The sequence below is a fragment of the Salvelinus fontinalis genome, chromosome 31 (genome assembly GCF_029448725.1).
Source record: "Salvelinus fontinalis isolate EN_2023a chromosome 31, ASM2944872v1, whole genome shotgun sequence".
NCBI lineage: Eukaryota > Metazoa > Chordata > Actinopteri > Salmoniformes > Salmonidae > Salvelinus > Salvelinus fontinalis.
Window position 1 is genome coordinate 36,698,840 of NC_074695.1, and position 27,768 is coordinate 36,726,607.

Consider the following 27,768-nt stretch of genomic DNA (forward strand, 5'->3'; position numbering starts at 1 on the left):
GGAACGAATTGCAATAATCACTGAAGCTGGAGTCTTATTTCTCCCTCTCTAACTTTAAGCATCAGCTGTCTGAGCAGCTTGCCGATCACTGTACCTGTACACAGCCAATCTGTAAATAGCACACCCGACTACCTCATCCCCATATTATTATTTATCCTCTTGCTCTTTTGCACCCTAGTATCTCTACTTGCACATCATCATCTGCACATCTATTACACCAGTATTAATGCTAAATTGTAATTATTTTGCCTCTATGGCCTATTTGTTGTCTACCTCGACTACTCTTCGGCATTTGCACACACTGTACATAGATTTTTCAATTTTTATTTTCTATTGTGTTATTGACTGTACATTTGTTTATGTGTTATTCTGTGTTGTTGTTTTTGTCGCACTGCTTTGCTTTATCTTGGCCAGGTCGCAGTTGTAAAGGAGAACTTCTCAACTGGCCTACCTGGTAAATAACGGTGAAATAATACAAACATTTTTTTTTTATGGTTAATTTAAAACCCTCATCTCAGCAAATAGTGTACATTACTGAAGAAGACACAAGTACAATCATTAGTTAAGTCAACTTAAGTCAAGTCACAATTTATTTAAAGTCCATTTCATAAATCTCAATACACTTTACAGAGAGTCCATTGAAGCAGGCAGGCGGTCAGGAGGGCAGGTCAGTGGGTTGACTGACATTGGATCCTGGACCGTGTGAAGGAGGCTCACAGGCTCCTAGCAGAGGATAGTGCGAAAAGCAGGGAGTTAGGGAAGCAGGGAGTTAGTTGAATGAATAGGGGATGAACAGATACATATCATTGAGGAAAAGTGTTAGATTGTGTTGTTCTTTATAAGTACATAGGCCACTATTTATTATTGTGGCCTAGAGGAACAGCAAAGTCAATCTATTCAAAGACACATTTTCGAACAGGAAAGTTGGTCCAACACAAAAGCAAAGAGAGAAAGAGGGAGAAATCCGTTGGATGGGGTGCTTTCCATGGTACTGAACTAGTTAACTAGTTGGCTAGTAGCCTAGTAGCCCAACACGGAGAAAGAGGGAGAAATCAATTTGCAGTGGTGCTCTCCATGATCCGGAACTGATAGCAAGCAGCCTAACAGCCCAACACAAAGGGAGAGTGGCAGGCTGCTTTCCATGGTCCTGAATTAGTAGATTAGCCTCATGGCTAATTTTGATTGAACACCTTTTTTTTCTTCCAATTTCCGCCTAAAATGACATACCCAAATGTACTGCCTGTAGCTCAGGACCTGAAGCAAGGATATGCATATTCTTGATACCATTTGAAAGGAAACACTTTGAAGTTTGTGGAAATGTGAAATTAATGTAGGAGAATATAACACATTAGATCTGGTAAAAGATAATACAACAAAAAAAACATGTGTTTTCTATTTTTTTTTTAAATCACCATCTTTGAAATGCAAGAGAAAGACCATACATTTAGATATAATTCTAGGTGTAATTTTGATGTTATCCACAAGATGGTAGCAGTGCGTGTGCAAAGTTTCAGACCAATTCAGTGAAGAATTACATCATGACACAATATTATGCATCAAGTCTGCCAGGAGTTTGCCCAAATGTGCCGAATTGGTCAATTTGTACATTTTCAAGTACATAACTATAGAGAACATACAAAAATGCTATAGTAATAACAGATTTAAGTTTACACACTCCCAGAAATGTAATACATGATGGATTATTAGCTTCGCTACAGAAAATACACTAACCTTCACACATCTAGATGGCCAGATGGGGTAGGTGTGGAGCCAGAGACAGCAGTGAGGGCAAACTGTAGACTCCAGTTCCTACATTTGAATAAAACATTTATTTAATCAAACAAAACTATGCTACATTTTATCTCTGGGACCCTCAGGATGACAAATCAGAGCAAGATTACTGAATGTCAGTTGACATTATTTACCTTCAGAGGTAAATCAAATCAAAGTTTATTTGTCACGTGCGCTGAATACAACAGGTTTTGACCTTACAGTGAAATGCTTACTTACAGGCTCTAACCAATAGTGCGGAAAGAAAGGTGTGTGTGTGTGTGTGTGTGTGTGTGTGTGTGTGTGTGTGTGTGTGTGTGTGTGTGTGTGTGTGTGTGTGTGTGTGTGTGTGTGTGTGTGTGTGTGTGTGTGTGTGTGTGTGTGTGTGTGTGTGGGTAAAGAAATAAAACAACAGTAAAAAGACATTTGAAAATAAGAGTAGCAAGGCTATATACAGACACCGGTTAGTCATGTATGTATGTACATGTAGGTATGGTTAAAGTGACTATGCATATGTGATGAACAGAGAGTAGCAGTAGCGTAAAAATAGGGGTTGGCGGGTGGTGGGACACAATGCAGATAGCCCGGTTAACCAATGTGCGGGAGCACTGGTTGGTCGGGCCAATTGAGGTAGTATGTACATGAACGTATAGTTAAAGTCACTATGCATATAAGATAAACAGAGAGTAGCAGCAGTGTAAAAGAGGGGTTGGGGTGGGCACACAATGCAAATAGTCCGGGTAACCATTTGGTTACCTGTTCAGGAGTCTTATGGCTTGGGGGTAAAAACTGTTGAGGAGGCTTTTTGTCCTAGACTTGGCACTCCGGTACCGCTTGCCATGCGGTAGTAGCGAGAACAGTCTATGACTGGGGTGGCTGGGGTCTTTGACAATTTTTAGGGCCTTCCTCGGGCACCGCCTGGTGTAGAGGCAGCTTTGCCCCAGTGATGTACTGTGCCGTACGCACTACCCTCTGAAGTGCCTTGCGGTCGGAGGCCGAACAATTGCCGTACCAGGCAGTGATGCAGCCGGTCAGGATGCTCTCGATGTTGCAGCTGTAGAACCTTTGTATCAAACCAGTTTCTGTGATAAAAGTGTTTTGTCATTGTGCACTATCCTCAAGCAAAGGATATTTTTTAGCTACTGTAATAGCTACTGTAAATTGGACAATGCAGTTAGATTAACAAGAATTTAATCTTTCTGCACATATAAGATATGTCTAGGAAATGGCTTCTCTAAGAATCTGAGGAGAGAGCAACAAGATGGCGACCGGCAAGTTCGGCATGGTGGCAGCACTTTTACTTTATGTGTTTGTTTTAAATGTTTACTGGAAATAACTGCATCTGCTATTCAGATGAAAGAATAGTACATTCTCAGCAACTTCTCAGTCATGCAAACACTTTTGATGGCATCCAGCACTTCGGATTTGGAAGGAATGTTATATACCAAACTTTCATAGCACCTTGGCACAAACCAAAACGATCATCGAAATCCAGTCTGAAATCGCAAATTAATGGTGGAGATCTTATAATAACTCTATGCCTTCTCTTATCGGGTGATATCCATCAATGCCCTGGACCTCACTTTATCACGAACCCCATCAAACGGCCTATGCACCCATGCTCCTCTTGCGAACGGTGGATAAAGAGTAACAGCAAAGCTTTGGAATGTTTGGAATGCGCGCAGTGGATTCATTTAACATGCAGCGACTCTAGCTTTGGACATGGGGTCAATGAAGCTTACCGTTGCTGTCGGGGTGCTGTACCCACGGGGTGTGTGAGCACTGAAGGTGGAGTGGGACCAGAGGACTTACGGAGGGTGGAGAGTGCACCGTAGGAGGGGGGATCCACAGTGGAGCGGAGGCAACCAGAGGCGAATGACGGGGGACATGGTGGTGAGGACGATGGCGTGGCACCTGGGGAGGGGTGCCCTATGGCCACAGAGAGGCCACCGGAGGCAGGGCAGTGGGAAGATGGCAGCGCAGTGGGAGGCGAGTTACAAGTGGATCGGGAATTCAATTAGGCCTTTGGGAAGAAGGGCTTACATTTTGTGCACTTAAACGTCCGAAGCCTACTACCGAAGATCGATGAGATACGCCTGTCGGTTTGCAAATCAGAGGTAGGTGTCTTATGTTTTACTGAGACATGGTGGGATTCATCTGTTGGTGACTCAGAAATTGAGAGTAATTACTCTGTTGTCAGGAAGGATCGGAATCAGAACGGTGGGGGAATATTTGTGTTTGTAAGATCAGACATTGCTTTTAACGTCAGATCAGATTTAAACGCTGATCTGGAGATTGTCTGGCTGGATATCTGCCCTCCCAAAACCAAGCCGATTTTGTTGGGGGAGTGTTATAGGCCGCCCAAGCAGAATGCATTCTATGAAGGTCTTGAAATTGTGTTGTCAAACTGTAATGATTCGCTGTTGAAGGAAATAATTTTGTTAGGGGATTTCAATACTGATGTCTGCAAAAAGAATAGCCCAACCCACAATGTATTTATGCACTTTTGTAGATCACTTGCTCTGACCCAAATTATAAAAGATCCCACCAGGATATGTGAAACAGTGCAAAGTACAATTGACTTAATATTGGTGTCTGATAAATCTAAAATATCGCAGAGTGGATTAATAGTCTATGGAATCAGTGATCATTTTATTACATTTTGCACAAGGAGGATTTTTAAAGATATATTTAAGTGTCACAAAACCTTTTAGAATCAGAGGACTCAAAAAATACTGTGTAGAAAAGTTTAGGGAGGAAGTGGGTAAAATTGACTGGTCACCTGTGCTGGATAGTGTAGGGGTAGACAGTGCCTGGGAAGCCTTTAAATCTAGATTCCTTGATGTGGTGAATGTGATGGCTCCCATTAGATGGGTCAGGGTAAAGCAGAGATCTAGCCCTTGGTTTAATCATGAGATTCTAGAATCTATCCAAGCAAGGAATAAGGCCTTTAAGAAATTTAAGAACTCTCAAGAGCAGCATGATTTTGTCCTATATAAATGTCACAGAAATGAAGCACAGAGCAGGATGGATGAAGCTAAGAGGGGTTACTTTGCTGAGAAAATAATTGAAAACAAAAATGACCCTAAAAAGCTTTGGAAATCATTTAAGAAACTAGGCTGTAGTAGTACTACTAAAAACAAACTAAACAGTATTGGACTGAACATCAAAGGGGAGATGGTATATGAAAAGGCAGAGTTTGCCAATGAATTCAACTGTTTTTTTTTATTTTTTACTTCTGTTGCCAGCAAGCTGGTTAGCAAGCTGCCCACCAGTTCTGGTTTGTATGGAAGCAACCAAGTCAAGAAGTATTATGTAGAGTTAGGGGTTCAGCCATACTCTTTTTATTTTGCAAAGTTGTTAATCTCTCTCTTGAACAAGGCACCTTTCCCAGGGACATGAAACAAGCTAAAGTTATACCTCTGTATAAGAAGGGGGTAAAGTCTGACCCTGGGAATTATAGGCCTGTTTCTATCCTCTGTGTAACATCAAAGATCCTGGAGAGAATTGTACATGAGCAAATGTATGAATATGTTAACAAACAGGGTCCAATGCTTGATTTTCAGTCGGGTTTTAGAAAAACATACTCCACTGATTCATGTCTACTTTACTTGACTGACTTCATCAGGAAAGAGATTGATGAGGGAAATCTGTGTGGAATGGTACTGCTTGACCTACAGAAGGCCTTTGATACAGTTAACCACTGTCTCCTAATCTCCAAACTGGAGGCACTGGGGTTAAGCAGTATCCCTCTAGGCTAGGTAAAGTCCTATTTATCAGGAAGGGAGCAAGTAGTAGAGGTTAATGGTTCACTGTCTCAGGCAAAACCAATGAGTTGTGGCGTTCCACAGGGGAGCGTGCTTGGGCCTCTGCTGTTTTTATTGTATATTAATGATATGAAAGATGCTTGTTCTTGCCGTCTTTTTCTTTATGCGGATGACTCTACACTTCTGGTGTCTCACAAAAGTAAAACTATGTTGGAGAGCATACTTAGCACAGAGCTTGCTAACATTAGCAAATGGCTTGGAGATAATACGCTATCTCTGCACTTAGGGAAAACTGAAGCAATTATTTTTGGATCCAGACCTAAATTGTGTAGGTTGTCTGAAATCAGAGTGGAGTTAGGGGGTGAGGTGCTGACTACTAAAACCTCTGTTAGCTACTTGGGATGTATCCTTGATGGACGCTTGGGAGGTGTAAGCATGGCCAATAAAGTGCTAGGGAAGGTTAATGCCAGGATTAAGTTTTTGGCTAGAAAGTCCAAGCTGCTTGATAAGGATTCCATGAAGGTGCTAGCTACTGCCCTCATTCAATGCCATTTTGACTATGCTAGTACTTCCTGGTTTGGGGGCTTATCTAAACTTATGAAGGGGATGCTCCAGATAGCCCAGAATAAGTTGATCAGGGTAGTATTGAAGTTGAGTCCACGTACTCACATAGGCAGGAGCTGCTTTCAGGAAGTAAACTGGCTCCCCGTTGAGGCTAGGGTGTCCCAGATTAGACTAGGTTTGGTTTACAGGAGTATTTATGGTCCTGCGCCCAGATATTTAAGTGATTACTTTCCTCGTGTTAGGGATGCACACAATCACAGCACCAGATCAGGTGTTGCTGATGTGTGCTTATACAGGCTCAGGAGTAATGCTGGGAAAGGTACTTTCTTGTATACTGGAGCCTCAGAATGGAATGAGTTGCCTCTGCCTATAAAAACAACGTCCTCTCTGGACAGCTTTAAAAATAAAGTAAAAGTATGTTTGATGTCCTCTGTGCCCATATGAATAACCCCTATGATGTAACTGGAATGATGAGATAGATGTTCTTCTTTTATGTTTTTGTTTTATTATTTCACTGCCATACTGTGTTCGATCTTGTATAGCCATCTTGTCTCAAGAGGACCACAATGGAAATAAGTCCCAGACTTTATTGTGTGTTATCCTTGATGATTTTATTCATGTGCATGTATGGCTTTTAAGTTTTATGTGTGCTTGTTTTTTAAAATGGTCGAAATAATAAACTAAACTAAACTATGTCCCGGAAAGTTGTCTGATGTTTACAACATCATTCTTGTCACATTATCACATATTGATCAACAGCTGTCCCGGTTTAGGGACACCGATCCCATAGAGGTTAACAGCACCTGACTACAAAAACAAGTTCCATCTGGATGTTTCTGAAAAAGAAGGATTTACATCATCCATCTTTTTCCAAAAAAAGAGGGGGAGAGAAGAGTGTTGATGTATCACTCCTCCAAACTGGACCACATTGAAGTGGGACAAACCACATGCTCCAGGTATGTGGCTGCAGTGGCAAAAGCTATTGAAAAAACAGCCCACCTGGTAATGTGCCATCCATTGGAAATCCACACCCACTATGGGGTTGCAGCATAGCATATCTGATGAGCAAAGAATTCACGTTCAGCGCTGAAAGAAAAACAAAAATCCAGAATAAATGCACACAATCACACATCACTTTTGTCAACACTGACAAAAACATGGCAGACGCACTCAATGCTGAAGAAGGTCTACCCCACTCCTGTGCAGAAAGAGCTGCACAAGAACTGAAACTGAGATCTGACCTGGGGAACGAACCACTCACCAACCCTGACCTATGGTTGTACACAGATGGATGCTGTTACAGAGGAGAAGAAGGGAACATAGCAGCATACACAGTGGTGCAGCAGCTTCCGGATGGATCACACGTGACTTTGGAATCTGCTACCATCCCACAACCTGCATCAGCCAAATTAGCTGAAATCATAGGTTTGACACAAGCACTGGAAAGAGCTGAAGGGAAGACTGTGAACATCTACACCGACTCAGCTTATGCTCATGGAGCAGTCCATACGAATGGATCACAATGGCTGAGACGCAACTTCACCACCACAGGAAACCTGCCAATCAAACACAAGACACAGATGAAAAAACTGATTAAATCAGTCTCACTACCTAAGAAGGTGGCCATCATGAAGTGTAAAGGACATCAACAACTGAAAAACAGAGTCAGCGAGGGAAATGATGCAGCTGACAAAGCAGCCAAGAAAGCTGGTGGATACACCCCGAGACAAATGATACTTCAGATCCAACCAGCTCGGACTGAGCTCACAGGGCAACACATAAAAGAACTCCAGTTCTCAGCAGGACCCTATGAACACTCAGTATGGGGACAGAAAGGGGCCACCAAAGGACCTGATGAACTATGGAGATGCCATGATGGCAGACTAGTGGCCCCTGCAAACCTCTGTCCAGAACTAATACGGGAAGCTCATGGGCCCACACATGAAGGCAAACTAAAGACTTTACAGAAGGTGTCCCACATCTGGTGGCACCCCCACATGAAAGACATGACAGATTTGTTTTGTGACTAGTGTAGCATTTGTGGTAGCCACAATCCAAAGAAACCATATCAAACGCCCATGGGTTCATACCCAGTCCCAAATGCTTGTTTTCAGGACATCAGCATAGATTACACAGATATGGGGCAAGACAATGTGACAAATGGAAAAAGGTACCTGTTAGTTATGGTAGACAGGTTCTCTAAATGGGTTGAGGCAATACCAACAGCAAGGGAGGATGCAAAATCAGTCATTAAGTGGCTGCAAACCGAACTCATACCAAGGTATGGAGTTCCAAGGCAAATCCGATCCGACAAACGGGTCCCATTTTAGTAACCAACACCTGAGACAGGTGGAGGAAAGATTGGGTATTGTGCACAAGTTTGGGTTAGTGTACAGGCCACAATCTCAAAAGCCTCGTGAAACGTGCCAATCAAATGTATGTGCAGGTTTGAAGTTGATTTGGGTTGAAGCCCTGCCCCTGGCATTGATGGCCATGAGAGCCTCTCCAGGTGCAGGCACCCATCTCTCTCCTCATGAGATAATGGCTGGAAGAGTCATGCCTGGTCCACCAAGGGAGGGAGGTCATATTCCCGCCCTTGATGTACAACAAATTGTAATGTCTGATATTTGTCATAAAATTGACGGAACTTTCTGCAGCTCTCTCCACACAGATTCACAAGGTCCAAATGGGGGAGCTGACGGGAGATCCGCCACCACTGAAGGTAAAAAATTGGTGACTGGGTGGGGTTAAAGTCCACAAGAGAAAGTGGCTAGAACCCAGGTGGACTGGACCGTACGAAGTGGAGGTTACTTCACACTCAGTCCAGGTCAAAGGTAAATCAGGCGTGCCTTGGCACCACCTTACACATTGCACACCAGCACCAACTCCTTCCAGAACTTTGACTGAGGTCAGGGCCGATTTGAACGACCTGAATTCGATTCTAATCACAGAAACCTAAGGTAGTGAGAATGTGGGAACGACTCCCAGTCACACGAACTAAGGAATCTCGCCGGGGGACGGGTTATCTCCCGCCCTGGGCGAGATTGGGGATATCTGGTCCCTTGTTTGTTATTCTCATTATAATCACTGGAGTTTCCTAGGAACTTTCACATGGCTAATACAGCACCTGGCACATCCACCTGTCCCACGCACCAGCCAAACTAATGTCACATCCAACACCACTTCACACATCTACAATCACAAAATATACAAACGACATACTGTAACTAGTAACCATACCTGTACTACAGACCGAGTTGGAAGTACCACCCTATGTGTCCCCATAAACGCCACCACCACTGTCACGGTACCCTGGGGAATGCTGGAAAGTTCTAGGGACAGTGCTGAAGACAAGACATTATGGCAGACCGGATTTCATTGGTATATGACATTGGGGGGTTTAGATAAATGGTCCTGGAAAAACCTTGTCGCTGAGACGGGTCCCGATTGGTCGAGTTATGCTAAAGGACGGGACGTCTTATTATGGCGAAAGGAACTTACATTGACTACACTACAAAATGGTCTGAGGCTGGTTATCCCACCAGGAGAGGGAGGGTTGCCAACCTTATGTGTTGGCTCCATGGATGGACGCCAGTGGTGCTCCATTATCAAGGGACTTTGTTAAGATAAAGGGTTCTTTTGGTATGTCTAGATATGGTATGGAACACGAATGTAGGTGTAACCTTTTGACCTGTTTTTCATTGCATTTTCCTGTGACTTGATCACTCACGGGGGGATGTAGTGAGAATAATGAGTTTGTGGTCATATTCCTAAGCTCTCCAATCCGGTACAGGTAATAAATGTAAAAGACATCTCAGATAGTGACCAATTGGGGACTGAAACTGGTTATGAGGAAAGGGAGAATATGTGGTTGGCCTACAAAACACTTAATAGAAAGGACTGTGTCGTATGTGGACATGCCAGACCTATTCTGGCTGCTCACCCATTTGCCCTTAGTAATGGGGAAGGTTGGATGTGTATATTGGAAAGTTTAAGCCAAATTCAACCCTGTGTAAAGCTCTTGAGTCTTGTGTTCCCAGAAGTCCCTCCCCAGAAGGTACCGTGGGGAGTTAAGGCATAGGGGGGATATTACAGCTGTATCACTGGTACAGGTAGAGGTATAGACTATGGGAGGCTCCCTACTACTGCCTGCATCACTAATGTCACTATTAACTAGAGGTGTTGCTGATGTATGGTGGATGTGTGGACCTGCCAGGCGGTTGACCCCCATTTTGAAAGGAAATTGTCGTTGCACATGTGCTTTGGCCAGTCTGATACCACCATTGCCTATTATTGAGGTTATAGCTAACCAACTTCTGGGAGCTGCACATGACACAGAGACTCGGTACCCACACAGGAGACGGCAGAACCGTGACGCTCCTTGGTCCGAGGGTACAGATAACATGCACACCAACCTGTGGGGGTCCCAATAGGGGTTCCCCACGAATACCAGACATCAAACAGGAATGATGGCCTGTGGCATTTATTGCCCATTTTTGGCCCAGCTATTGTTGATGCTAAGCAGAATGCCTGGATCAATTATATCTACTATAATCAACAATGATTTGTTAACTACACCCACACAGTACTTACGGGGATGGCTGAACGATTGGATTGGATGCTACCTCTCAAACCAGTAGACAAAATAGACTAGAACTGGACATGATTCTGGCCAACCAGGGAGGTGTATGTAAAATGATTGGAGAACAGTGTTGCACGTTTGTCCCTAAACAATACTAGTCCGGATGGGAGCATTTCAAAAGCTCTGAGTGGGTTGGCAAGGTTATCAGTGGAGATGAAGGGTCTTGCAGGTGTGGAGGAGAGTGGACTGTTCCCCTGACTGGGTGGTTGGTTTGGTAAGTACACTACAATGATGGTTACTGGATTTCTGACTCTAAGTGTTGTTGTTTTTCTTATGCTCATGTGCTGTGCTGCCTGTATCATACCTTGTTTGAAGAAGTCTGTTACAGATGTGGCAAGGACCTCTGGTATGATGCCGTTGCTTGATGCTCCAGTTGGAGAGGCTGATACGGAATCAAGCTTTCGCAGGAGAGTGGGCCTGACAGAGGAGGACCCTTGGTTTGCTGTAGAAGAGGTTGTCGAATGAATAAAAAGTGATGTTTGTCCTCCCTGTTGTGAAGGTTTGAAGTTCCCGGGTGGTGACGAGCCCACCTGGTACAGGTTGTATAGAGGGATGGACCTGAGGGTTTAACATTTTTTCGTTTTTTGGTTAATAATGTGTGATTTTGGACTCAACAAGGCTTCGAGGCGGTCCATGGCCAATTGGCAGCTACATCCCTGATGGCATTTCAAAATAGAATGACGGTAGTTATGTTGTTGGCTGAACGCGGAGGTGTTTGTGCCATGATTGGGGAGCAGTGTTGTTCTTTCATTCCCAACAACACAGCTACGGATGGGAGTCTGACTGTAGCATTGGAGGGACTTCGTACCCTTAATGGTAAGATGAAACAACATTCTGGAGTGGACACTTCTATGTGGGACTCATGGATGGATGCTTTTGGTAAATATAAGACGCTGGTTTCCTCTGTCCTGGTATCTATTTCCGTTTGTGCGGCTATTCTTGTACTTTGTGGATGCTGTTGCATTCCATGTGCGCGCACGCTTGCTAGCCATGTCATCACTGCCGCCATAGACCCTAATCAGGAAATGGCCAAAATGTTCCCATTGCTTGCTGATGGGGAAGCTGGTCCTGTCTATCTATTTGAGGACTAAGAAACTTTTATGTCACGTCGCTTGTGAGACGTGAAGAGAGGGAATTAAAAATTTGTCTTCTGACAAATTTTATCCCATAGCTTTGTCTTTTATACTTTTATGTCACGTCTCTTGTGAGACGTGAAGAGAGGGAATTAAAAATGTGTCTTCTGACAAATTTTATCCCATAGCTTTGTCTTTTATACTTTTATGTCACGTCTCTTGTGAGACGTGAAGAGGGGGAATCAAAAATTTGTCTTCTGACAAATTTTAACTCGTTTATTCACGTCTATAAGACGTGAAGAGGGGGATTTGTAAGAAATTGTAATAGATATTGGTAACTTGTTTTAACAACTTCTCAACACTAGCTATACTTGACACAACATGCACCCATCCCCCACTATACCCCCACTCTTCGTACCCTTATAATAACCACAGACCCACACACACTCCCCTCCCCCATGAACAGGCACCTGTTAAAACAAACGCACATGCATTCTGCTCGAGACTCTAAGACAAAGAACTGTGTTAAGAGCCAATGGAACGTCGACATCAGGCCCGGACAGGACTACCCACGACCCAGATCGACCAATCGGAAGGCCAGACTACAAGATCAACCTACTTTACTTTTTGCATATATAATCAGCACAACATGTTTAGAGGTCTCTTCTCCAACGATTCCATAAGAATCAGACAGAAAGGGGCCGTGCTGCACGCTTTGCCTGATATTTTTACACTTGAATAAAACTGCCTTATTATATAATTATACACCTCGTCCTATGTCTCAACTTGATCTCCTGTCTCCAGTAAATGTTTTATCAACAGTTTTCATCCAATTGGCAACAGATTTTCATGTGAATATTTTAAAATCCACATAAAGAAAATATACGCATTTTCTCACGCAATAGACTTCAGTGCGTGATGACGTAGTGCACACAAAATGTATTTTTTGTTTAAGTTTTCATGTACTGAATAAAAATCTAAAGTTCAATGTGTTTCCATCTGATTTTCAAATCTACCAATAGTTTTGTCATAAAAACCGTTGCGTTGAATAGCAACAGACATACTCTGGTCTTGGCACATGCGTTCTAGCCAACAGCTTGCAGATACAGTGCAGGTAGGCTAGTCTACATTATGAGATTATTATGGATAAGAGCAAGAATATTTATTTGTCAAACGGCAGTCAAGCATCGATCATCATGTTACCAGAATAAGACCCTCAATATTTATTGAAAAGGAGCATCAGATCACCGTGCACTTTCACCACCCTGTAGCCTAATAAACTGCATGGTTTCCCGATTCATGGTGGGAGGACCACAGACCATATCATCATGTGACTCCAAGTTTACTTCAATAATTATTTGTATTTATTTAACATTTATTTACTAGGCAAGTCAGTTAAGAACAAATTCTTATTTACAATGACGGCCTACCAAAAGGCAAAAGGCCTCCTGCGGGGACAGGGGCCTGGGATTAAAATAAATAAATAAATACAATATAAATATAGGACAAAACACACATCACAAAAAGAGAGACAACACTACACAAAGAGAGACCTAAGACAGCAACATAGCAAGGCAGCAACACATGACAACACAGCATGGTAGCAACACAACATAACAACAACATGGTAGCAACACAACATGGTAGCAGCGACATGGTACAAACATTTTTGGGCACAGGCAACAGCACAAAGGGCAAGAAGGTAGAGACAACAATGCATCACACAAAGCAGCCACAACTGTCAGTAAGAGTGTCCATGATTGATTCTTTGAATTAAGAGATTGAGATAAAACTGTCCAGTTTGAGTGTTTGATGCAGCTCGTTCCAGTTGCTAGCTGCAGCGAACTGAAAAGAGGAGCGACCCAGGGATGTGTGTGCTTTGGGGACCTTGAACAGAATGTGACAGGCAGAACGGGTATTGTATGTGGAGAATGAGGGCTGCAGTAGATATCTCAGATGGGGGGAGTGAGGCCTAAGAGGATTTTATAAATAAGCATCAACCAGTGGGTCTTGCGACGGGTATACAGAGATGACCATTTTACAGAGGAGTATAGAGTGCAGTGATGTGTCCTATAAGGAGCATTGGTGGCAAATCTGATGGCCGAATGGTAAAGAACATCTAGCCGCTCGAGAGCACCCTTACCTGTCGATCTATAAATTATGTATTTGTAATCTAGCATGGGTAGGATGGTCATCTGAATCAGGGTTTGGCAGCTGGGGTGAAAGAGGAGTGATTACGACAGAGGAAACAAAGTCTAGATTTAACTGTAGCCTGCTGTTTGATATATGCTGAGAGAAGGACAGTGCACCGTCTAGCCATACTCCCAAGTACTTGTATAAGCTCTAAACTCTCAGAGGTAGTAATAACACCTGTAGGAAGAGGGGCATTCTTCTTACCAAACCACATGACCTTTGTTTTGGAGGTGTTCAGAACAAGTTTATTTTTTTTCTCACCATTATTTAACCAGGTTGGCCAGTTGAGAACAAGTTCTCATTTAAAACTGTGACCTGGCCAAGATAAAGCAAAGCAGTGCGACAAAAACACAAGTTACACATAAACAAACACAGTCAATAACACAAAAGAAAAGAAAAATAGAAAAATCTATGTACAGTGTGCATAAATGTAGAAGAGTAGGGAGGTAGGCAATATATGGGCCATAGAGGCAAAATAATTACAATTTAGCATTAATACTGGTGTGATAGATGTGCAAGTAGAGATACTAGGGTGCAAAAGAGCAAGAGAGTAAGTAATAATATGGGGATGAGGTAGTCGGGTGGGCTATTTACAGATTGGCTGTGTACAGGTACAGTGATCGGCAAGCTGCTCAGACAGCTGATGCTTAAAGTTAGAGAGGGAGATATAAGACTCCAGCTTCAGAGATTTTTGCAATTCGTTCCCGTCATTGGCAGCAGAGAACTGGAAGGAAAGGTGGCCAAAGTAAGTGTTGGCTTTGGGGATGACCAGTGCAATATACCTGCTGGAGCGCCTGCTACGGGTGGGTGTTGCTATGGTGACCAGTGAGCTGAGATAAGGTGGGGCTTTACCTAGCAAAGACTTATAGATGACCTGGAGCCAGTGGGTTTGGCGACAGATATGTAGTTTGGGCCAGCCAACGAGAGCATACAGGTCGCAGTGGTGGGTAGTATATGGGGCTTTGGTGACAAAATGGATTGCACTGTGATAGACTACATCCAGTTTGCTGAGTGTTGGGGGCAATTTTGTAAATGACATCGCCGAAGTCAAAGATCGGTAGGATAGTCAGTTTTACAAGGGTATGTTTGGCGGCATGAGTGAAGGAGGCTTTGTTGCAAAATAGGAAGCCAATTCTAGATTTAATTTTGGATTGGAGATGCTTAATGTGAGTCTGGAAGGAGAGTTTACAGTCTAACCAGACACCTAGGTATTTGTAGTTGTCCACATATTCTAGGTCAGAACCGTCCAGAGTAGTGATGCTAGTTGGGCGGGAGGGTGCGGGCAGCAATCGGTTGAAGAGCATGCACTTAGTTTTACTAGCATTTAAAAGTAGTTGGAGGCCACGGAAGGAGTGTTGTATGGTGTTGAAGCTCGTTTGGAGGTTTGTTAGCACAGTGTCCAAAGAAGGGCCAGATGTACACAGAATGGTGTCGTCTGCATAGAGGTGGATCAGAGAATCACCAGCAGCAAGAGCAACATCATTGATATATACAGAGAAAAGAGTCGGCCCGAGAATTGAACCCTGTCGCACCCCCATAGAGACTGCCAGAGGTCCGGACAACCAGGCGTCATTTGCAAAGACAAGGCTATTGAGTCTACCAATAAGAATGCAGTGATTGAGGTCAATATCCTTCCAGGATACCCGGGCCAGGTCAATTAGAAAGGCCTGCTCACTGAAGCGTTTTAGGGAGCGTTTGACAGTGATGAGGGGTGGTCGTTTGACCGCGGACCCAGTACGCACGCAGGCAATGAGGTAGTGATCGCTGCGATCCTGGTTGAAGACAGCAGAGGTGTATTTAGAGGGCAAGTTGGTCAGGATGATATCTAAGAGGGTGCCCATGGTTACGGATTTATGGTTGTACCTGGTAGGTTCCTTGATTATTGGTGTGAGATTGAGGGCATCTAGCTTAGATTGTAAGACGGCCGTGGTGTTAAGCATTTCCCAGTTTAGGTCACCTAATAGTACGAACTCCGAAGGTAGATGGGGGGGTGATCAATTCACATATGGTGTCCAGGGCACAACTGGGGGCCGAGGGGGGTCTATAATAAGCGGCAACGGTGAGAGTCTTGTATCTGGAAAGGTGGATTTTTAAAAGCAGAAGCTCGAATTGTTTGGGCACATACCTGGATAGTATAACAGAACTCTGCAGGCTATCTCTGCTGTTAAGGGTAGAGGGTAGAGAAAGTTTGTTGGTTAAGGGTAGAGAAAGCTTGTTGGACACTAAGAAAGCTTTGTTGTAGAGCATTTAACACAAAATCCAAGGAGGGGCCAGCTGAGTATAAGACTGTATCATCTGCATTTAAATGGATGAGAGAGCTTCCTACTGCCTGAGCTATGTTGTTGAGAGCGTGGGGCCTAGAATTGAGCCTTGAATTGAGCCTTACTCCCTTGGTGACAGGCAGTGGCCGAGACAGCAGATTTTATGACTTTATACACTGCACTCTTTGAGAGAGGTAGTTAGCAAACCAGGCCAAAGACCCCTCAGAGCCACTAATACTCCTTCACCAGCCCACAAGAATGGAATGATCTACCGTATCAAAAGCTTTGGCCAAGTCAATAAAAATAGCAGCACAATATTGCTTAGAATCAAGGGCAATGGTGACATCATTGAGGACCTTTAAGGTTGCAGTGATACATCCATAACCTGAGCGGAAACCAGATTGCATACCTGAGAGAATACTATAGACATCAAGAAAGCCAGTCAGTTGATTATTGACAAGTTTTTCCAATACTTTTGATTGTTATTATATCAGTATTTATGCATAAAGGTGTTTCCACCAACATTTGTTGTATAATTAATTTTACCAACACAAAAGGATCCCCCCATGTCAAAAGAACAAATTATAAATCGGCATTTATAAAATTTCACCGAAACTACATTCCATCACAGCTGTTTTTTATTTTTATATGGTATGACTTTACTCAACTTTAACTTCTACTTCATCACAATCCCGGATCCGGGAGCACCCCCATCAGTAAAAAAGCTGACTAGCATAGCCTAGCATAGCGTCACAAGTAAATACTAGTGTAACGGCTTTCCTCCTCCTCTTCATCCGAAGAGGAGGAGCAGGGATTCGACCAAATCGTAGCGTTGTGAAATGACATGATTTTAATGAACAAGACGAAAAAGAACACGAAACGAAATACACTTGAATAATTAACAAAATAACAAAACAGAGTAGACAGACCTGCACATGGAACTTACATAAATACACGAACAACTCACGAACAGGAACAGGAACAGACTACATAAACCGAGACAGTCCCGTGTGGCGCGACAAACACTGACACAGGAGACAACCACCCACAAACAAACAGTGTGAAAACACCTACCTTAATATGACTCTCAATCAGAGGAAATGAAAACCACCTGCCTCTAATTGAGAGCCATATCAGGTCACCCTTATACAAACATAGAAACACATAACATAGACTACCCACCCAAACTCACGCCCTGACCGTCAAACACATACAAAATAACAGAAAACCGGTCAGGAACGTGACATAACCCCCCCTCAAGGTGCGTACTCCGAACGCACCACCAACAGTCTAGGGGAGGGTCTGGGTGGGCATCTGACCACGGTGGTGGCTCAGGCTCTGGGCGAGGTCCCCACCCCACCATAGTCAATCCCAGCTTACGTCTCCCCCTTAGAATGACCACCCTCATTTTACACCCACTTAGTTTAAGGGGCAACACCAAGATAAAGGACAGCTCCGGGACAAGGTAGCTCAGGACAGAGGGATAGCTCAGGATAGAGAGGTAGCTCAGGATAGAGAGGTAGCTCAGGATAGAGAGGTAGCTCAGGATAGAGGGGCAACTCCGGACTGAAGGGCAGCTCCGGACAGAGAGACAGCTCTGGACTGAGGGGCAGTTCTGGATAAATAGCCGCTCTGGGCTGAGGGGCAGCTCATGACCGGCTGACGGCTCTGGACGCTCATGGCCGGCTGACGGCTCTGGACGCTCATGGCTGGCTGACGGCTCTGGACGCTCATGGCTGGTTGGCGGCTCTGGCAGATCCTGTCTGGTTGGCGGATCTGGCAGATCCTGTCTGGTTGGCGGCTCTGGCAGATCCTGTCTGGTTGGCGGCTCTGGCAGATCCTGTCTGGTTGGCGGCTCTGGCAGATCCTGTCTGGTTGGCGGCTCTGGCAGATCCTGTCTGGTTGGCGGCTCTGGCAGATCCTGTCTGGTTGGCGGCTCTGGCAGATCCTGTCTGGTTGGCGGCTCTGGCAGATCCTGTCTAGTTGGCGGCTCTGGCAGATCCTGACTGACGAATGGCTCTAGCGGCTCCTGACTGACTAACGGCTCTGACGGCTCGGGACAGACGGGCGGCTCTAATGGCTCGGGACAGACGGATGGCTCAGACGGCACTGGGCAGACGGATGGCTCAGACGGCACTGGGCAGACGGATGGCTCAGACGGCACTGGGCAGACGGATGGCTCAGACGGCACTGGGGAGACGGATGGCTCTGGCCGGATGAGACGCACTGTAGGCCTGGTGCGTGGTACCGGAACTGGAGGTACCGGGCTAAGGACACGCACCTTCAGGCTAGTGCGGGGAACAACAACAGGGCACACTGGACTCTCAATGCGCACTATAGGCCTGGTGCGTGGTACCAGAACTGGAGGTTTCCCGGGCTGAGGGCACGCACATCAGGGCGAGTGTGGGGAGAAGGAACAGTGCGTACAGGGCTCTGGAGACGCACAGGTGGCTTAGTGCGTGGTGCCGGAACTGGAGGCACTGGGCTGGAGACACGCACCATAGGGAGAGTGCGTGGAGGAGGAACAGGGCTCTGGAAATGCACTGGAAGCCTGGTGCGTGGTGTAGGCACTGGTGGTACTGGGCTGGGGCGGGGAGGTGGCGCCGGAAATACCGGACCGTGCAGGCGTATTGGCTCCCTTGAGCACTGAGCCTGCCCAACCTTACCTGGCTGAATGCTCCCCGTTGCCAGACCAGTGCGGGGAGGTGGAATAACCCGCACCGGGCTATGTAGGCAAACCGGGGACACCATGCGTAAGGCTGGCGCCATGTATGCCGGCCTGAGGAGACGTACTGGTGGCCAGATATGTAGGGCCGGCTTCATGACATCCGGCTCAATGCTCAATCTAGCCCTACCAGTGTGGGGAGGTGGAATAACCCGCACCGGGCTATGCACACGTACAGGAGACACCGTGCGCTCTACTGCGTAACACGGTGTCTGCCCGTACTCCCGCTCTCCACGGTTAGCCTGGGAAGTGGGCGCAGGTCTCCTACCTGCCCTTGGCCCACTACCTCTTAGCCCCCCCCAATACATTTTTGGGGTTTCTTCACGGGCTTCCGTGCTAGCTGCGTACCTTCATATCTCCGATCTTGAGCTTGATTCTCCGGCTTCCAGCCACGTCTCATTGCTGCCTCCTCATACCACCGCTCCTGGGCTGTGGCTGCCTCCTTCCACTCACGAGAGTGGCGATATTCTCCAGTTTGCGCCCAGGGTCCCTTTCCGTCCAATATTTCCTCCCATGTCCACGAGTCCTGGTTCTTTTGTTGCGCTCTCCCACGCCGCTTGGTCGTATTGAGGTGGGTGGTTCTGTAACGGCTTTCCTCCTCTTCATCCGAAGAGGAGGAGCAGGGATTCGACCAAAACGCAGCGTTGTGAAATGACATGATTTTAATGAACAAGACGAAAAAAAACACGAAACGAAATACACTTGAATAATTAACAAAATAACAAAACGGAGTAGACAGACCTGGACATGGAACTTACATAAATACACGAACAACTCACGAACAGGAACAGACTACATAAACCGAGACAGTCCCGTGTGGCGCGACAAACACTGACACAGGAGACAACCACCCACAAACAAACAGTGTGAAAACACCTACCTTAATATGACTCTCAATCAGAGGAAATGAAAACCACCTGCCTCTAATTGAGAGCCATATCAGGTCACCCTTATCCTGTCTAGGACTGTCTAGGACCCCCCACCCCCACTGAAAAGGCAGAGCCGCGAAATTCAATTATTATTTTTTTTTTAATATTTAACTTTCACACATTAAAGTCCAATACAGCTAATGAAAGACACAGATCTTGTGAATCCAGCCAACATGTCCGATTTTTAAAATGTTTTACAGGGAAGACACAATATGTAAAGATGTAAATCTATTAGCTAAACACATTAGCATAATCCACCATCTTTTCTTTGTCCACCAACACCAGTAGCTATCACCAATTCGGCTAAACTAAGATATTGATAGCCACTAACCAAGAAAAAAACTCATCAGATGACAGTCTGATAACATATTTATGGTATAGGATAGGTTTTGTTAGAAAAATTTGCATATTTCAGGTAGATGTCATAGTTTACAATTGCACCCACCGTCACAAATGGACTAGAATAATTACATAGAGCAACGTGTTTACCTAATTACTAATCATCAAACATTTCGTAAAAATACACAGCATACACTAATCGAAAGACACAGATCCTGTGAATACAGACAATATTTCAGATTTTCTAAGTGTCTTACAGCGAAAACACAATAAATCGTTATATTAGCATACCACATATGCAAACGTTACCAGAGCATTGATTCTAGCCAAAGAGAGCGATAACGTAAACATCGCCAAAATATATTAATTTTTTCACTAACCTTCTCAGAATTCTTCCGATGACACTCCTGTAACATCATATTACACAATCCATATACAGTTTGTTCGAAAATGTGCATATTTAGCCACCAAAATCATGGTTAGACAATGACAAAAGTAGCTCAGCTGGTCAGAAAATGTCCTGCACCATATTAGACAGTGATCTAGTCTTATACATAAATACTCATAAACTTGACTAAAAAATACAGGGTGGACAGCGATTGATAGACAATTTAATTCTTAATACAATCACGGAATTACATTTTTTAAATTATCCTTACTTTTCAATACAGTTTGCGCCAAGCGAAGCTACGTCAAACAAGATGGCGTCCTAAGCCATTAACATTTTTCGACAGAAACACGATTTATCATAATAAATTGTTCCTACTTTGAGCTGTTCTTCCATCAGAATCTTGGTCAAAGAATCCTTTCTTGGGTCTAATCATCTTTTGGTCGAAAGCTGTCCTCTTGCCATGTGGAAATGCCCACTGCGTTCGGCATGAACTGGAAACCTGCCCGGCGCTTCAAAGTGTCTCAGAAATAAATGTCCCAAAATCGCACTAAACGGGTATAAATTGCTATAAAACGGTTTAAATTAACTACCTTATGATGTTTTTAACTCCTATAACGAGTAGAAACATGACCGGAGAAATATTACTCCCTACACTAATGCTTGGAACAACTGCGGGTTGGTGGCCACCGCGCGCCTGACGCAGCTGGAAAAGAGTTCCTACCTACAGTTTTTTTTTATTTATAGTGGCTGTGATTGGGCAATCGACACCATTCAAATCGTCATCACGTAAAGGCATCCAGGGGAAGACGTAAGCAGTGTCTGTATGCTCATAGCTATAACAGTGGCCTTTAAACTGACTCCAGATCAGGGGCCAAAATGTGTGAAATCTGACTCCATGTCAGGGAAATTGCTGTAGAATGAGTTCTGTTCCACTCAGAGACAAAATTCCAACGCCTATAGAAACTATAGACTGTTTTTTATCCAATAATAATAATAATATGCATATTGTACGATCAAGAATTTAGTAGGAAGCCGTTTAAAAAATTACACGATTTACATAAATAGTGACAACAGCACCCCCTAGCCTCAACAGGATTTATACAAACATAGAAACACATAACATAGACTACCCACCCAAACTCACGCCCTGACCGTCAAACACATACAAAATAACAGAAAACCGGTCAGGAACGTGACAACTAGCATCTAAATATCATTAAATCACAAGTCCAAGACACCAGATGAAAGATACACATCTTGTGAATCCAGCCATCATTTCTGATTTTTAAAATGTTTTACAGGGAAGACACAATATGTAAATCTATTAGCTAACCACGATAGCAAAAGACACAACTTTTTTTTCCCACCATTTTTTTCCTGCATAGGTAGCTATCACAATTTCGACCAAATAAAGATATAAATAGCCACTAACCAAGAAACAACTTCATCAGATGATAGTCTGATAACATATTTATTGTATAGCATATGTTTTGTTAGAAAAATGTGCATATTTCAGGTATAAATCATAGTTTACCATTGCAGCCACCATCACAACTCTCACCAAAGCAACTAGAATAACTACAGACACCAACGTGAATTACCTAAATACTCATCATAAAACATTTATGAAAAATACACAGCGTACAGCAAATGAAAGACAAAGATCTTGTGAATCCAGCCAATATTTCAGATTTATTAAGTGTTTTACAGTGAAAACACAATATAGCATTATATTAGCTTACTACAATAGCCAACCACACAACAGCATTGATTCAAGCCAACAATAGCAATAACGAATATACCAGCAAAAGATATTACTTTTTTCACTAACCTTCTCAAACTTCTTCAGATGACAGTCCTATAACATCATATTACACAATACATATAGAGTTTGTTCGAAAATGTGCATATTTAGCGGCACAAATCGTGGTTATACAATGAGAATAGTAGCCAAGCTACCAACAATATGTCGGGAGAAATCTTGGGAGAGGCACCTAATCTAATCAGTAACTAAATTTAAACTTGACTAAAAAATACAGGTTGGACTGTAACGTTCCTGACCTATTTTTATGTTATTTTGATTATGTTTAGTTGGTCAGGGCGTGAGTTGGGGTGGGCATTGTATGTTGTGTGTGTTTGGTTAGTCCATGGGTGTTGTATGTGTTTGTTAGGTTGTCTAGTTATGTCTATGGCTGCCTGGATTGGGTCTCAATCAGAGACAGCTGTCATTCATTTGTCTCTGATTGGGAGCCAGATTTAAGGTAACCATAGGCAGTAGGCTTTTGTGGGTGTTTGTTCCTGTGTCCTCACAGGACAGTTGAAGGTTAGTCTCATTTGTTGTTTTGTAGTTTTGTAGTGTATTGTTTTGCTGTTTTTTCATTAAAAGATGGCTTATTTCCCTCAATCCGCATCTTGGTCCTATCCATGCTCCTCCTCGTTTGAGGAGGAGAACAACATTGACTGCCTTTACAGAAACACCCACCACAACAGGACCAAGCGGATTGAGGAGAGAGAAAAGGAACTAAGGCACTGGACACAGGAGGAATGGTCTTGGGAGATCATGGACGGAAAGGGACCCTGGGGAAGGGTTGGAGAGAATCGCCGCTCTCGGGAGGAGAAGAAGGCAGCCACAGCCCAGGAGCGCTGGTATGAGGAGGCATCACATAGGAGAGGCCGGAAGCCCGAGAGGCTCACCCAAACATTTCTTGGGGGGTGGCTAAAGGGGAGTGTGGCGAAGCCGGGTAGGATACCTGAGCCAACTCCCCGGGCTTGCCGTGGAGTGAGAGGGCGTCGTACTGGTCAGACACCGTGTTATGCGGTAAAGCGCACGGTGTCCCCAGTACGCGTGCTTAGCCCAGTGCGGGCTATTCCACCTTGCCGCACTGGGAGGGCTAGGTTGGGCATCGAGCCGGATGCCATGAAGCCGGCCCAACGTATCTGGCCTCCAGTACGTCTCCTCGGGCCGGCGTACATGGCACCAGCCTTACAGGTGGTGTCCCCGGTTCGCCTGCATAGGCCAGTGCGGGCTATTCCACCTCGCCGCACTGGCAGGGCTACGGGGACCATTCAACCTGGTAGGGTTGGGGAGGCTCGGTGCTCAAGAGCACGTGTCCTTCTTCACGGTCCGGTATATCCGGCGCCACCTTCCCACCCCAGCTCAGTACCACCAGTGCCTACACCACGCACCAGGCTTCCAGTGCATCTCCAGAGCCCTGTTCCTCCTCCACGTACTCTCCCTATGGTGCGTGTCTCCAGCCCAGTGCCTCCAGTTCCGGCACCACGCACCAAGCCTCCTGTGCGTCTCCAGAGCCCTGGACGCACTGTTCCTTCTCCCCGCACTCGCCCTGAGGTGCATGCCCTCAGCCCGGTACCTCCAGTTCCGGTACCACGCACCAGGCCTAGAGTGCGCCACGAGAGTCCAGTGTGCCCTGTTCCTGTTCCCCGCACTCGCCCTGAGGTGCGTGCCCTCAGCCCGGTACCTCCAGTTCCGGTACCACGCACCAGGCCTATAGTGCGTCTCAGCCGGCCAGAGTCTGCCGTCTGCCCAGCGGTGCCTGAACGGCCCGTCTGCCCAGCTCCGTCTGAGCCATCTGTCTGCCCAGCGCCGTCTGAGCCATCTGTCTGCCCAGCGCCGTCTGAGCCATCTGTCTGCCCAGCGCCGTCTGAGCCATCTGTCTGCCCAGCGCCGTCTGAGCCATCTGTCTGCCCAGCGCCGTCTGAGCCATCTGTCTGCCCAGCGCCGTCTGAGCCATCTGTCTGCCCAGCGCCGTCTGAGCCATCTGTCTGCCCAGCGCCGTCTGAGCCATCTGTCTGCCCAGCGCCGTCTGAGCCATCTGTCTGCCCAGCGCCGTCTGAGCCATCTGTCTGCCCAGCGCCGTCTGAGCCGCCCGTCTGCCACGAGCCATTAGAGCCGCCCGTCTGTCCCGAGCCAGTAGAGCCGTCCGTCAGTCAGGAGCCGCTAGAGCCGTCCGTCAGTCAGGAGCCGCTAGAGCCGTCCGTCAGTCAGGAGCCGCCAGAGACGCCCGCCAGTCAGGAGCTGCCAGAGACGCCCGCCAGTCAGGAGCTGCCAGAGACGCCCGCCAGTCAGGAGCTGCCAGAGACGCCCGCCAGTCAGGAGCTGCCAGAGACGCCCGCCAGTCAGGAGCTGCCAGAGACGCCCGCCAGTCAGGAGCTGCCAGAGACGCCCGCCAGTCAGGAGCTGCCAGAGACGCCCGCCAGTCAGGAGCTGCCAGAGACGTCCGACAGTCCGGAGCTGCCCTACAGTCCGGAGCTGCCCTACAGTCCGGAGCTGCCCTACAGTCCGGAGCTGCCCTACAGTCCGGAGCTGCCCTACAGTCCGGAGCTGCCCTACAGTCCGGAGCTGCCACTCAGCCCGGACCTGCCGGAGTCCCTACGCCCGGACCTGCCGGAGTCCCTACGCCCGGACCTGCCGGAGTCCCTACGCCCGGACCTGCCGGAGTCCCTACGCCCGGACCTGCCGGAGTCCCTCAGCCAGGGCCTGCCGGAGTCCCTCAGCCAGGGCCTGCCGGAGTCCCTCAGCCAGGGCCTGCCGGAGTCCCTCAGCCAGGGCCTGCCGGAGTCCCTCAGCCAGGGCCTGCCGGAGTCCCTCAGCCAGGGCCTGCCGGAGTCCCTCAGCCTGGGCCTGCCGGAGTCCCTCAGCCAGGGCCTGCCGGAGTCCCTCAGCCAGGACCTGCCGCCCCTTGTCCCGGTGCTGCCCCTTGTCCCGGTGCTGCCCCTTGTCCCGGTGCTGCCCCTTGTCCCGGTGCTGCCCCTTGTCCCGGTGCTGCCCCTTGTCCCAGTGCTGGTCGCTCATTTAGGTGGTGTTAGTGGGAGGGTGGTCATTGGGAGGGGGATAAAGAAGCGGGGATTGATTATGGTGGGGTGGGGACCTCGCCCTCAGCCTGAGCCACCACCGTGGTCAACTGCCCACCCAGACCCTCCCCTGGACTTTGTGCTGGTGCGCCCGGCGTTCGCACCTTGAGGGGGGGGTTCTGTAACGTTCCTGACCTATTTTTATGTTATTTTGATTATGTTTAGTTGGTCAGGGCGTGAGTTGGGGTGGGCATTGTATGTTGTGTGTGTTTGGTTAGTCCATGGGTGTTGTATGTGTTTGTTAGGTTGTCTAGTTATGTCTATGGCTGCCTGGATTGGGTCTCAATCAGAGACAGCTGTCATTCATTTGTCTCTGATTGGGAGCCAGATTTAAGGTAGCCATAGGCAGTAGGCTTTTGTGGGTGTTTGTTCCTGTGTCCTCACAGGACAGTTGAAGGTTAGTCTCATTTGTTGTTTTGTAGTTTTGTAGTGTATTGTTTTGCTGTTTTTTCATTAAAAGATGGCTTATTTCCCTCAATCCGCATCTTGGTCCTATCCATGCTCCTCCTCGTTTGAGGAGGAGAACAACATTGACTGCCTTTACAGGACAGCAAATGAAAGATACATTAGTTCTTAATGCAATCGCTGTGTTAGATTTTTAAAATTAACGTTACTACGACATACAGCGTGCGTTAAAGCGAGACCGCACCGAAATTAATGGCAGAATATGAGTTTTACATTTTTCAACAGAACAACGAATTAACATCATAAATAGTTCTTACTTTTTGATGAGCTCCCATCAGAATCTTGGGCAAGTTGTCCTTTTTCCAAAAGAATTGTTGCTTGGTTGTAGATTGTCGCCTTCAACGTTGGAATTAGCAGTAAACATTAGCCATGTGGGCCAGACGTGTCCAACTCCCTAGAACGCAGCACAAATAAATACCCGAAAATCGCAATATATTGATATAAACTGACATAACTCGGTTTAAAATAACAACATTATGATGTCTTTAACACCTATATCGAATAAAATCAGAGCCGGATATATCTAAGGGCTATAACGGGAGCTTTCTAGAACGCCATCCTGAGGTCTGTCTTGCATCATGGCGAAGAGAAGAAAGGGAGGACCCCATGTTGCCAGCCCATTTATAAGGCCTCAGATCTGCCTAGCAACTCCATTTCAATTCTCACTATTCGCTGACATCCAGGGGAAGGCGTATGCAGTGCATCTCAACCAATAGAAGACATGCAAATTAATAAACCGACCTCAGAACAGCCTGCAGATTTCAGATTTCTCACTTCCTCATAGGAAAATTGCTCCAACTCGAGTTCTGTTTTACTCACAGATATAATTCAAACGGTTTTAGAAACTAGAGAGTGTTTTCTATCCATTAGTAATAATAATATGCATATTGTACGAGCAAGAATTGAGTACGAGGCAGTATAATTTGAGAACGAAATTATTACAAAGTGCAAACAGCACCCCTTATTGAGAAAAGGTTTTAAACTGTTGATGTAAACATGGTTTGAGATGAGATTCAAACATGCAATCTTTGTGTTGCTAGACGTTCGCGGTTTTGCCTTGAAGATCCACAGAACATGCCGATTGGCACGTGTTTTTATGTTGCTCATTAGAAAAACGAGATTCAATTCTTGGAGGTGTGTATCCTGACCGATTCCGGGTTTGGTTAATGATGTTTTCCCCCTTGAGTCACTATAGATGTCGAAGCCTATTTCATTCCCTCAAAATCTCCGAAATTAATCAAAGATAATTCAAGAAATCTGTAATTAATTTCGACTTTTTTGCCAAGTATGTTTTAGTTGTTCAGTTTCACATCTAACTAAGGTGTTAGGTGCAGTATTTCTCAAGTAAAAAAATGTGCGACGTGTTGTCATATGTAAACAGTCGGAGCTACTGGGTAGGTCTGTCTCACTGTCTGTGATATTGGATAGAGAGCAATGACCGCAGTCGTTTACCCCCTTAGTGGGCAAATGGACGTCACCAATCAAAACCCAACCTTCATTTATTTACCCGTTGTAATGCGGGTAAATAAATAAAAAGCGGTCGCTTTTTAAAGGCTGATACAAAAAGCGCATAAAGTGCAATCTTGTATCACACAGTGCCAGCCAATGAGAAGTTGGCCGCAATAAGGAATTCAGCGAAAATCCGAAAATGAACTGCAACGTCGAGAGACTAGAGAGCGAGAGACTGGTATGACGAGGGGGTGATCAGTAAAGCGGGTGAAATATATATGTTAAACCATCGCGCATATTCTATGAATGATTTGCTTGAATGTCACTG

The 27,768-nt window shown here is 45.7% G+C and overlaps 1 protein-coding gene across 1 annotated transcript in view; it reads right to left on the reverse strand.

Annotated features, from left to right (window-relative positions):
- The window catches only part of otud3 (OTU deubiquitinase 3), a 41,503-nt gene extending 13,744 nt beyond the window's left edge, over positions 1-27,759 (reverse strand). The window contains exon 1 of the mRNA XM_055892485.1: positions 26,249-27,759. The gene's annotated coding sequence lies outside the window, so the exon portion shown is untranslated. The remainder of the gene's footprint in view (positions 1-26,248) is intronic.
- Between the last annotated feature and the right edge of the window lie 9 nt (positions 27,760-27,768).